A 14,297-nucleotide genomic window follows, 5' to 3' on the forward strand; every position below is an offset into this window, starting at 1 on the left:
CAATTCAATAAGAATTTACATTGACCCTCATTGAATGCAAAGCATACACCCTTCCTGACTGGACTCTGACCATTTGAAGCGGGGCGAGGGGTGAACTGGGGCCTAGGTGGCAGCATAAGGTTTAACCATAAACCAACGTCCTTAGCCCCCCAATGCAGCGATGGGTGCACAGCTAGTTTTTGACGGAAATTCTCGTCATATGAGAACCATGCGGAGCCGCCAAAGTGGCGAAAGGCCTCCGCAATAATATCCAGGTGTTGGAATAAACCTGAGCACTTCCCCGGGAAGCGTTCTCCCATAACTGCTGAATAGATACAGAAAGCTTGCAGCCAGTTTTGAAATGTCTTAGGAACCGCTCTCCTCCTATCTTCCTCTGTTCTTTCGCTGGACTGCCTGTCAGATTTAGCCAAAAACTCCTTAGAAGCAGGGAGAAGTGATAATAAATCGAGATATTCACCCCTCCAAATTTTTTCTTTGACTGACTTAGACAGATGAAAACCCAGCGGGGATAAACTGCAAGGGAGGGGTTCCTTAAAGGAAGACTCGCTGACCATAGCAGCCGAGGATCTGAGGGGTAAAGTATTATTAACAGCAGGACACCTCACACTCGATCTGACAGTAACATCCTTATTTAGCAGAGAGGGATGACCAGCCTCATGCCACACCACACCAACCTCCTCCATATCAATAGCATTATCGCTATTTCCAGCACCAGTCTCCTGTGCACTCTGACTTACTGTGCATGCCTGAGTACTCAGACTCTCACCTGGTTGCACATACATATTTACATTTTGTGAGGTAAAATCCGCATCATGTATACCTTTGAACTGCTGCACAATGACAGACAAAGATTCAATTAGACTAGAAAATGCAGATAACTGGTTAACATTACTGAAAACAACTTCAGGTAAAACATGCTCACCCAAGTCCCCAGGAGGGGGGGAAGAGGCAGCGCTGCTCCCTTGCTGGCAAGAAGTACCTCTTGTTGCAGCTCCCTCAGCTTGAGGAGCTAAATTATTGGTCTTACATTTCTTTTTTCTTCCAGGCTGTTTCCTGGGGGCGCCCACGCTCATCTCTGGTACTGCAGCTGGGCTGACAGATAAAACAGAGCCACTCTCCTCAGACAGGCAACGCTTCAGCCACTCTTCACCTCCCCTGCTCTCCGCCTTCTCTAGGAGTCTACATAAGAGCTTCCTCACGGAGTCCTGCACAAGCGCGCTTCATCCTGGAAGAGAGGGAGGAGGGCGGCGATTGCTGCTTGTCAGGAGATGTGACAGAGCAAATCGCTCTCAGCCTCTCCCTTATATAGGCTCGTCCAGTGCAGGTTTTACCTCACGCGAACGGACCTATCAGAGAAGGGGGCTGCCGCAGCTGACCAATCAGAGGCTGTTACTACCCCAGGAGCGCGGCAGCCCACATCTCCCTCTGCTCTATCCCCATGCAGGCTCAGCATATGCCGTAGCCTCACATTCTATTAGCAGAATTGCACTATAATGAAAAATGTATTGCAGTTTTATAGTCTCTTCTTGTCAGTTCATTCAACACATTCGTGTCACAGCTTTGACATGGCCAGACATAAAGTAAGTGGCAGATGATAGTTTTAAAAGAAGAGCACATACAAAAAAAGAAAAAAAAAAAAAGAAAATCTGATAAAAATAGGATTTTTTTTAAAGTGTACATATATTTTATTGAAATAATGCTTCATGTCTACCCCTTTTCTAGGTGACCCCCATTGAAAATAGGGACAAACAGGTGATTTTGCTTTTAGAAAAAAAATGTTGAAATTCATCTATTTGCCATATGGAGATGCTAGATACGAGAAACTGTAAGATTTCTCCTCTGTGTGATGTGGCTTTGTTGTTAAACAAAGCTGTATGAGACCCCAGCACTGATTTGATGTAATATGATTTGGTCAGTGTAAGATATGGTCTACAGGCTTGAATAAATTAGTTTATAAAATTCATAGAAATTGGTTAAAAGACCATATTCAGAGAGTAGTGGTTAATGATCTTACTCTAAATGGTCTAGGTTTTTAGTGTGTACCCCAAGGTTCAATATTGTGAATCTTCCCTTTTTAATATATTTATAAATGATATAGGATCTGGGATTAAAAGTACCATGTCAGTCTTTGCAGATGACACCAAGCTATGCAGTAGAATAACATCCTTACAGGATGTAAAGTTATGCACTTGGGGGCTAAGAATATGAATGCATTATACATATTAGGGGGCGTGCAACTGGGGGAATTAATGGCGGAGAAGAAATCTGGATGATCTGGTAGATTATATGCTTAATAATAGCATGCAATGCCACGCTGTGGTTTACAAAGCGAGCAAGATCATTTTCTTGCAATAAGAGGGTATGACTCCAGAGAGAGAGACATCATTTTACCCCTGTACAAATTATTAGTATGACCTCATCTGGAAAATGCAACTCAGTTTTGGGCACCAGTTCTCAAAAAGAATATTGGGGAAACTTGGGGAAAGTGTGTAGGGAACAGTAATCAAATTGATAAGGAGGCATGGAGGAGCTCAGCTATGGGGAAAGATAAGAGGGCAGAATTTATTATCTCTTGAGAAGAGGATTAAAGTGGGTTTGATCAACATGTATACTGTACATACATAAGTGGTTCATATAGTGAATTTGGTGTTGAGTTATTTACCTTAAGGTCATCACAGGGGACAAGGGGGCACTCTTGAGGAAAATACATTTAATCTATAAATACAGAAAGTTTTCTTCACAGTAAGAGGTGTAAAAATGTTAAATAGACGTAGATTTCTTTAAAAAACAGGCATGGTTTCTTTCCTAAATGTACATAATATACATTTATATATTTATAGGTAAAGTTTTTTTTTTTTTTTTTCTTTTTTTTTTTAATTTCTTTTTTTTTTTTTCTTCTTTTTTTTTTTTTTTTTTTTCCGCCTCAGAGAACTATCAGGATACTCAATCACTTTAGCGTTCAATTTGCAGTCTCCTTTGTTCGCATCATGGTTGGAAATTTCTTTCTTTTATTTTATTTTTTTTTTTTCCCTCTTTTTTTTAATCAGTATATTTTTTTTTTTTTTTCTTTTTTTTTTTTTTTTCTTGAATATATGTCAATAGATATACAAAAGGAAACAAAGAAAAACAAAATTCTTAAATACATGAATAGATACATTAGTGTCCCCTAGCCGAACAAACCCTTATCCGACCCCCTCCCCCCAACCCTTGATCCCGCCCTCCCACCCTCCCCTATCTCCGGAATTCTGTCTCCTGTTGAGTCACTCTTTGCCCGTTGACCTTCCTACACTGTATCATCCTGTCTATATACCTTGGTGCAAGTTTAAAATTGACCCAGTCCTGCCATTTCCGTTTAAATCCTCCCTCTCCTTCCTCTCCCATGTACCTGAGCTGTTCAGCATAATATATGTCGTTAATTCTGCAAAACCAGCTATTTACTGTCGGGCTCGTAGGGTCCTTCCATTGTTTGGGGATCAGACTCTTAGCTGCATCTAGTACGTGTGGAAGTAAGGTTCTCATATACTGTTTAGTTGACATTTCTGTCCCATGAAACAAGCAGACCCATGGATCCGAAGGTATTTTAATTCCGGTTATCTCCTCGATTATTAATAATACATCCTGCCAGTATGTTTTAATTTTTGGGCAGGTCCACCATATATGTGACATAGTGCCCTCTTCAAGACAGCCCCTCCAACAGTATTGGGAGGTGTTGTCTTGGTAACGGTGTGCTATGGCCGGGGTTATATACCATCGTGCTAAACATTTAAAGTTCATTTCGATCAATGCACAATTGAATGAGGTTGAATGCGTCTTTTTTAATATTTTCCTGACCACTGTCTCTGTTTTTCCCGTTCCCAATTCCTCTTCCCATTTATTAAAATAAGGAGGGAGACTGGGGTCTTTCAATCCCATTAATATTTTATAAATTGCGGAGATCGTGCCCCTTCCCCCTGGTGCCAAACACACACGCTCCAGAGGGAGCAAGTATCTATCTGACCTCAGGGGGGAGGGGAGGGAGCCCACAAAATGCGTCAGCTGAAGGTATCGCCACCTGTTCAACTCAAACAATTCTTTTTTTTTTACTTAGTTCCTGATAGGTGAGAATTTTGCCGTCTTTTAATATGTCTTTTAATTGAGCATCTGATTTTTTAATCCAGTTGCCAAACAAGTCCATTTTCCCTGGTGCAAAGAAGTTTGTGTCAGATAGAGGAATTAATGGGGAGTTATAACCCCATCTATGTTTTTTATGTGCCCTATCCCAAATAGTCATAGAAGCCAATGTGATTGTGTGCATGTGTGGGTTTATTTGTCTAAAATGTGGCGGTATCCAAATTTCTTTTCCTAACCGTGAATTGGTTGAACAGCTTTCCAATCTCACCCATCTTTTCTCTCCTTTATCTCTGACCCAGTCAACCACCCGTGCCATGTGTATAGCCATATAATATGTATAGATATCAGGTACCCCCAAACCACCATGTTCCTTATCTCTAATTAACACCTCCATACTAATACGTGTTTTTTTGTTCCGCCATATAAACCTATTCAATAACTGTTTTAGTATTTTGAAATAAGCACCCGGTAGTGCGATTGGTAACATTTGGATTATATATAATATCTTAGGGAGATGAACATCTTAAAACAGTTTATTCTCCCTAATAGAGATCTTTGTCTCAATGCAATTCTCTGTAAATCTTTTTTAATATCATTTAATAGTGGTATATAATTCTGTGGATAGATTAGGTCAGGGGAAGATGTGATATTAACTCCCAAATATTTTATCTCGGTATCTTTCCATATAAATGGAAACTCTTGCTTATATCTCCGTACATCCTGTGCTTTCACATTTATATTGAGGATTTCTGATTTTAGAGGATTGATTTTAAAATTAGATACGTCTCCATACAATTTGAGGGCTTTTAATAAATTCGGGAGTGTTATAGTTGGATTCGTTATGAATAATAAAATATCATCGGCGAACGCTGCGAGTTTATGTTCCCCATCGTTTGTTTGAATCCCTCTGATATCGGGGTTATTTCTAATCCCGGCCAGCAATGGTTCCAGGGTTAAAATAAATAAAAGGGGGGACAGGGGGCACCCCTGTCTAGTACCATTGAACATTTCAAATGTCCCTGACAATGTCCCGTTTACCTTAACTCTTGCCGTTGGGTGTTTATACAAAGCGCTTATCCACCCCATCATTTTTGGACCGATCCCGATAAACTCCAATGTGTTCAATAGAAATCCCCAGTCTACCCTGTCGAAAGCCTTTTCGGCATCTATCGACAGGAGTAGACCTGGGGATTTACTATCTTTTATTATCTGTGTCAACAGAAGTGTTCTAATGCTATTATCCCTGCCCTCCCTCCCGGGGACAAAGCCTACTTGGTCAGTATGTACTAAATCTTTCATGATTGTTTTCATTCTCCCTGCTAAGATTTTGGCGAACAGTTTTACATCTGCATTTAAAAGCGAGATGGGTCTAAAACTAGAACATAAGGAGGGATCTTTACCTATCTTAGGGATTACTGTAATTGCAGCCTCTAATGCCTCTTGACGAATATCCCAATTTAGACCAATACCGTTTATATAAGAACACATCCTGGGGATCAAAATGTCACTGAACTTTTGGTAATATGCAATTGTTAACCCATCGGGGCCTGGACTTTTCCCCTTTGGTGTCTCCTTTAAATTATTACGAATTTCTGATTCCGTTATAGGTTCTTCTAAAAAACTAATTTTGTCGTCTGATATTTTATTTAAGCATGTGTTATTTAAAATTTTTTTTATATCAACCCTTCTCCTTTTGATTTTTTCGGGGGTGTCCCCTTGCGATATAGCATACAGCTTCCCATAGTATTCTTGAAATACTCTTGCAATTTCTGATGAAGTATGTACTTTGTTCCCTTTGCCTGTTTGAATACTTTCTATAAAATTACCCTTAAATTTGTTTTGGAACCCTTTTGCTAGGTATTTACCCGACAAGTCGCCCCATTGATACTTCTCTTTCTTACGTCTGTAAAATCCCTCTATTTTCATATTCAATAAGATCTCTTAACTCCTCTCTTTTTAAGATAACGGTACGCTCCGCTTCGTGCTCTCCTGTTAGTTTATGGGTCTGTTCAAGGTCCAAGATGGTTTTATATAGCTCATCATATTTCTTCTTAGTTTCTTTTTTTTTTGCTGATCCTATTGCAATCAGTAAGCCCCTGATGTAGGCCTTGTGAGCCTCCCAGACTATTGATTCCGACACGTGTTCGGAGCAATTGGTCTTGAAATACCATTCTAATTCCTGTTTTATCCTTTTTACAACCTCTTCATCCTGTATTAAATCCTCATTAAGTCTCCATTTGGTGTTACTTTTGGGAGCTCCCTCAATTTTTAAATTAATTGAAACTGGCGCATGGTCCGACAGGGTAGTTATCCCGATTCCCGAACTTGTCACTACGTCCAATGAGCTATGGTCCACTAGAAAAAAGTCGATCCTAGAGTACGTCCCGTGCACAGCGGAGTAGAATGAGTAATCTCGTGTTTTCGGATGCTGTATTCTCCAAACATCTATCAATTGGAGTTGATGTAATTTTTTTTTAAGTAATTTTCTTTGTGCATCTCCAGTCCGCTGTGCACGGGACGTACTGTCAAGATCCGGATCCAGACAGAGGTTCATATCGCCCGCCACAACCACCCTGCCTGTCCTGAAGTCCATAAACATCTCAATGACCCCTTTAAGAAATCTCAAGGAGTTCTTATTTGGACAATAAATATTTGCAATAGAATAATCCACCTCATTTATTTTTCCTCTAAGTAGAAGATACCGCCCCTCGGGATCTGCTTTTCTCTCTATCAGAACAAATCTAACTTCCCTGGCAAACCCTATGGCAACCCCCTTTGCCAATTTAGTCGGTGAGTCTCCGTAGTACCATAATGGGTAATCCGGTGAGCTTATTTTAAGATTTGACTCCTGCGAGATATGTGTCTCTTGTATGAGTACTACATCTGCTTTTAGATGTCTAATTTCTCTTAAAATATTACTCCTTTTTAGCGGAGAATTTAATCCTCTTACATTGTATGAGAGTATTTTTAAAGTTCCCATAGTATCCGCCAGATAGTCGTTTGCCCCCCGACCACTCCCGTTACATTGTTGTTATTATATTCGGTCGCGATAAATGGGGTCCTAAAGCTCAACATTTTGCATAGGCAGAATTTCCAGTATATATCAGGGCGAAACCACGACAGATAACTTATTTCTGAGACTGATAACCGGAGATACCCCCCCCAAACCCTCTCCCACAGCCCCCCACCTCCTCCCCTTTACTCTGTACTATGACCCCTCCCCTCACCCAAACCCTCCCCCCCTCCCTCCTTTCCCCCACCAGTAGGGGCATTACAGCCTAAATTAGGCCCCTGGATCCGTGGCCAACCTACTCCACCCGGCCCACGGTTCTCGCCCCGGAGGTTGAGCTCTGTGAGTGTGACTACGTCCCGAACCGCCACCGCCCTCCACCCCATCCAAAGGATGGGGTGGGTGAGTGGCCCCAGGACCCCAGGACTCCCCGGCCCCCCACCAGCCCGGCCCCCCCCCCCCCCCCCCCCCGCCCCCCCCCCCACCCCCCAGCCCCCCGCCTCATCATCTCCGCTTTTATTATTTGTCTTTTGTAGGTTTTTTCTTAGTTATTTTCCTCTTTTATTTCCTGGGATAAGGCTCCATGTCTGATGGCCCCGTATAGGTAATATCTTCTCTTGAGATTCATTCCAACCCGATATCTCTATCAGTGGGATGTCCAGTCTATTGCAGAATTTAGTCATCTCTTCGGGGAACCTTAAGGTCGCGGATCTACCCTCCTTCTTCCCGATTAAACACGCGGGATAACCCCAAGAATACTGGATACCGTGTATTTTTAAATGTTCAAGTAGCGGTTTTAATAGTCTCCTTCTAGAAAGGGTCTCGGTAGCGAGGTCCGGAAAAATCTGTAATTCAGTTTCGTTAAATGTTACCGGCCTAATGGTTTTAAGACGCTGCCAAATCTGTTCTTTATCTTGAAAATTGTGAAATCTTGCGATCACGTCTCTGGGTATTCCCGCTGCTAATTCCGCCGGTTTTCTAATCCGATGAATTCTTTCGAATTTGATTTTTTCCGTTTCTATTTTACCCAAGATGTGGCCGAATAATTTATCGAGTTTTACTTGGAGGTCTTCTCCTTCCAGGTCAGGTAAACCACGGATCCTCAAGTTTTTCCTTCGGTTCCGATTTTCTTGATCTTCCATTCGGTACCTCAGGTTCCTTTGTTCAATTTGTAATTCCTTCATCTGCATTTTTAACTCTGACACCTCAACAGCTTGACTATCCAATTTTTCTTCAGTTTCTTCCACTCTTCTCAATAAATGACTCATGTCTTCATGTACGATCATTATCTCATTTTTTAACGAGACCTCCATTCGTGAGATTGATAATTCTAGTCGCGAAAACATCTCTAATAGCTCTGTTTTAGATGGGGGTAGATCTTTATGGGTGGCACCGTGTGGTTCCGCGACGTCCTCCTCAGACTCTCTGGTTGTCACTGTTTCAGAGTACCTTCTCCGTCCATTTTTTTGTTGACCCATTGACAGTCGGCTTTTTGCCCCAGATGTTTCACTAGGGCAGTCTTTGGGAGTATCTTGTGTCATGTATTTTTTTATAGTTCCAGGGCTGGCACTTATTTTGGGGGCGTTGGCCACAACACCCCTGACTGGGCGGCCTCTCATTTCTTATATTGTGTTAGATACCCTATCGATCGAGTGAGAGAGAGATCCCCCAAATACTCTTAGCACGGTCGATTTGATCGGCTATGGGGGCTTTCAATTCAGAATGGTTGTGCCACTATTGACCACTCAGGCAGCTCAAATGGATAAAAAGCGGGTGGGTAGTGGGGCTATTAATTCCCCTCGGTTGGTGTGCCTCTCAAGATAAAAAGGTATCTTCTGATATCCCTTTCCTTTTTCTTTCTTTTCTATTTTTTCTTTTCTTTCTTATTTTATCTTTACCTTACTTTTTTTTCCCCTTCTTCTCCTATTATCTCATGTTTCCCGCTCCGGCATCTCCCAACAATTGATATTTAAGGTGTATTGACTACCGGCGAACTGTGGGGGGGTAGTGTGGGCCGGTAGGTGAGCTTGCGCTGGGCGGTGATAGGGGGCATGGGAAGAAAGCCGCGCTTCCACACGTACTAATCTATCGCACTATTCCCCACACACCCTGCACCCCCTGTAATTGCTTAAAGTGGCAGTCCACAAACCGCTACGGTTTCTGCTTCAACCTCACTCACTGTAGTGCGCTGTAATGCGCTGTGTCATGCCCCGCTATATAATCAGTTTATAGTTGGCTTATAATTGGCTGATAATTAGTAATTATTTATCATTCATTAGTGACAGTCTTCACTCAGCGATCCACTTCATCACTTAACATCACCCGCTGAAATGCGATTTTATAATTGACTGATGGTTAGCGTTTAGCTAGCAATTAGATAGTCTTAAGCCAATGACAGTTTTCAATCAATCCTCCTTTATCAGCTATCTGCTACAGCCACAGCCACGCTCACTGAGGTGCCTTTAAATGGTTAGCTGGAGATTGTCAATCAGATAGCATTACATTACATTGCATTAAGGTTTCATCATTTCATCATTTGTTAGTACAGTCTTCCTATCAGTTCACAGTTCACAGTCAGTAGTCAGCTGCAGCTTCCCTCTATGATATCAATAATATACGCTGCACACTGCTCCGTATTGAGCCGTATAGAGCTGTGCTGACACCCAGACACTTAATTACTCACGCCACCGCCACCGAGACAGAGGAATCAGACGAGCTGCACAGCCGGATCGGGCATCACTTCCACGCAGCTCCTTATCACAGCACGGTACGTCCAACACACGGATCCGCAGCCCCTCAGCTCCTCCAATACCTGCAGAACAGCCTGCAATAGACCTGCAGAAAGCCTGGACTCCACCACTATATGTCACCAGGAGGACCCCACCGCCGTGCCGCCGTGCTCCGCAGAGCGGTATCAAAGCAGCAGAGCGGGGGAAGCGGGAGGAGCGGGGGGAAGAGGCACAGCGGGGGGACGGGAGGAGACACAGGCTAGTGCATGCCCGCGGGACCCATGGAGTCCGTGGAGCTCCTCAGCGCTAGCAGCGGCAGCACGTTCCGACGCGTCTTCTCATCAGGCCCCTCCCTCGCATGACAATGCATATATTTATAGGTAAAGTTGATCCAGGGAATATCCGAGATGCAGTGTGAAGTTTCCACAATCTGTGTTGATTTGGGGAGCCATGTCATCTGCTGGTGTTGGTCCACTGTGCTTCATTAGGTCCAGAGCCCATGCAGCCATCTACCAAGAGATTTTGAAACACTTCATGCTTCCTTCCGCAGATGAACTCTATGGGGATGCTGACTTCATTTTCCAGCAGGACTTGGCACCTGCCCACACTGCCAAAAGCACCAAAACCTGGTTCCATGGCCATGGGATTATTATGCTTGATTGGCCAGCAAACTCGCCTGACCTGAACCCCATAAAGAATCTATGGGGCATTACCAAGAGAAAGATGGAAGACATGGGAGACATAAGACCGAACAATGACCGAACAATGCAGAAGAGCTGAAGACCACTATTGAAGCATCATGGTCTTCCATAACACCTCAGCAGTGCCACAGGCTGATAGCTTCCATACCACGCCGCATTGAAGCAATAATTGCTGCATAAGGGGCCCAAACCAAGTACTGAGTACATATGCATGCTTATACTTTTCATAAGTCGGATATTGTTCTATGTACAATCCTTGTTTTATTGATTGCATGTAATATTCAAATTTTCTGAGATGTGTTTCACCTGTATGTGGGCAACAATGTGATAATTGTTACAATATATGGGAACCAAAATTGGACGGCATGCTGACAATCAGAGCAGTACTAGAGTCATAATTTCAATCAAGGCAATAATTGAACAACACACTGGCAATTTTAAGTGGGAATTACCATAGTCCTCTGATGAATACACTGAGGAGGCATTATTATTTCTAAAATATTGTAGACATGTATTACTTTCATTCATTGTGGAGATCACATGTGAGTGTTCCCCAAACTGTGCTTCAATTCCCTATTTGTTTGATAAAATTAAATTATGTTGCAAAGACATCTGATTGTATAGACACCAAAAAACATGGCACAGTCAATAAATGTTCCCTTGAAGTACTGTACAATATGCATTTTAATTTCTGTCTCAAAATATAAATGCACATTTTTCAAACTTGCGAACATGGCAGTGGTCACATTTGCACACACTATGGGCCAGATTCACAAAAGAGATATGACGGCGTATCTCCTGATACGCCGTCGTATCTCTGTTTTAGGGCCGTTCTAACTATGCGACTGATTCATAGAATCAGTTACGCATAGCTAGTCCTAAGATCCGACAGGTGTAATTGAATTACACCATAGGATCCTAGGATGCAATACTTCAGCCGCCGCTGGGGGGAGTTTGCGTCGTAAACCAGTGTCGGGTATGCAAATTATCAGTTACGGCGATCCACAAAGGTTTTTCCCGTCATTACGTCGTCGCAAGTTTTATATTCCAGTCGCAAAGATAGGGGTACTTTAACATGGTGTAAAATTACTTCACCATGTTAAAGTATGCCCGTCTTTCCCGCGTCGCTTTTGAATTTTTTTGTTTTCCTGGCGTAAGTACGTTACGCACGTCGCGATTCTCAACACGTCGGCGCGTCATAATTTCGCACAAAGCACGTCGGGAAATTTGCGAACGGAGCATGCGCAGTATGTCCGGCGCGGGAGCGCGCCTAATTTAAATGGTACCCGCCCCATTTGAATTGGGCCGCCTTGCGCCGGACGTGTTTACGATACACCGCCGCAAGTTTACAGGTAAGTGCTTTGTGGATCGGGCACTTAGACTGAAAACTTGCGGCGGTGTAACGTAAACGGGTTACGTTACGCTGCGCCGCAGGTACGAGAATCTGGCCCTATGTTTTTTTGACAGACATTTATCCTTATGCGTTCTGGTTTAAACAAATTCACTTTATACTGGTAACTCATCTGGCAATGTGAAGGTTTCATGGACATGGCCCCACCAGCTCTGCCCTCTGCTATGTAAGGTGAGGTTTTGCCAGAGCCTAGTCAAAAGAAAGCTCAATTTCTTCAATTTGGAGGTAAACCTAGTAATCATCCCAGCCTTCATTTCACCCTTCTTACTCATCCCAAAGTGTATTAATGCATTCCAATGGTATCTCAAAGCCTGGGATTTGTTTATTCATATGCTAAAATATAGATATTCCTTTCCTTCATTTTCTCAGTTTCTCACTTTCTCCATGAAAGTATTATATGTTAGCTTCCGTTTTGGGGAAAACACAATAAGAAGAGCCCAGTGTATTTTTTATATTGCTTTTGCTATAAATGTTATTGCTGTGCCCTTAGAAATGCATCCTCTTTGCAACAATATGCTTCATTTATGAAAACTATTCATACATGATGGTTCATTGCACAATGAGAGTTGTAAATTGTATAACCTGTCTAGCACTTCCATAGATTTTCTTTCTATTGCTATCTTTATATAACAGTGGTGTGGTCAATAAAGGGAATACTGACAAAAATGAAAATATTAAACTAATGAAATATGTTGCTTTCTGAACTCCCAAATTTAACTAAATCAATTGTGGTCCTTTATTAGTCTTGTCCTTCCTATTCCAGGCCAAAATGTTCTTCCTCTTCTGCATATTTTATTAGGTAGATTAAATAAATGATAATCAGCAGAGAATACGATAGACAGACAATGACAAAGGAAAAAATGAAAAAAAAAATATATAATTGATCTATAGAATGTAAGAGTTTACCAAATCCCAAACAAAGGAACATAGAAACAAAAAAAAAATTGAATAGTATGTCCATGCAGAGAAAAATGTAAACATATTGTCAATAACATATAAGAGCAGTACTTCCATTTAAAAAGCTTTCCAAAGCTCAGGATCAATGTACAATGAAATACAACTCAGACATTCTGGTAGAGAAAGATAAAGAAAGAGAATGGAATCACTGTCACAACAACAGAGGTAAAACAGACAGTACATCCTAGAAATACAATGCAGCAACGCACCTCCTAGCTCATCCTTTCCCTCTTACAGGCTCAGTGTAAATTTGTATGAATGAAGAAAACTTCAATGCCTCCAACAAGTATCTGATTCCCAAATAATGGAATCCAGACTGGGTCGTTTAGTAAAATTTAAAGTATTTGTTGCTTGATTATGTATGCTGATTTGCTATGTTTAACCTGAAATATATGTATTTACTTAGAAGAGAGTATCTAAAAAAGCTAGAAGTAGATGGATAAATTAGAACAAAAAAAAAACGCATAACATGTGTTCACAGACCTGTGTTCACAGACCAATACATTCAGATACTTAAAGGATAAATGAACCTTTGCTTTACAAATCAATATTGTAACAAGTTTAACACAAATATTAAATCAGTAGTAGAAATAATATACCTTTTTCTGCATATAAGTTTTTGTTGTGATCTGCCTAGCTTAACCCTTTGGCTAAAATCAACCAAAATGGTTGCCGCAACATCCCTAACGGTTAGGTTGCTGTAGGTTGCTGTTGGGAAATGAGAACATAGGAAGTACTATCCTGTGCTCTAAAAAAGTCCTAGCATTCAATGCACATAATGAAATTCATCCAAGCAATCAGTTAACAGGTGGGTTGAAATATCACAGGGGGAGCTGACTGGTGGAAACAAACCTTGTTTGCTTGCTGGCCACTGGTTAATATCTGGCTCATTGAAACTAGAATAATAGTATCAATCAATGAAAATAATTGTGGGGCTTTGGTGAGATATCAGTGGTCTTAACAGACCTCTGACATCTCCCCTTTGAGACAGAGAAAGGGACTAAGGACACAGATTCCCCAGTCCCTTTCTCAGCTGCACTGAAGGTGAATGGAGAGGAGACAGCGGCTCCTCTCCATTCGTAAACTGAAACATTGTAAACACAGGTTGCGATGTTTCTGTTATATAAACGGACAGAGTCAGTGATCACTGACTCTGTTCATTCGGAAAAAGGTAGGAGCTGGTTTTAGCTTCTCCTAACTCTGCTCTCCATTCTGACAGAGGGGGTGAAGGAGGATATGGAGGGTGACACGGAGCGCAGAGGGGGACATGGAGGGTGACACAGAGCAAGAAGGGGGAGAGCAGAAGAATGGAGGGTGACACCGAGCGTGGAGAGGGAGAGCAGCAGAACGGATGGGGGCACAGAGTGCGGAGGGGGAGA

Source organism: Rana temporaria, chromosome 2, assembly GCF_905171775.1.
Source record: "Rana temporaria chromosome 2, aRanTem1.1, whole genome shotgun sequence".
Classification (NCBI taxonomy): Eukaryota; Metazoa; Chordata; class Amphibia; order Anura; family Ranidae; genus Rana; species Rana temporaria.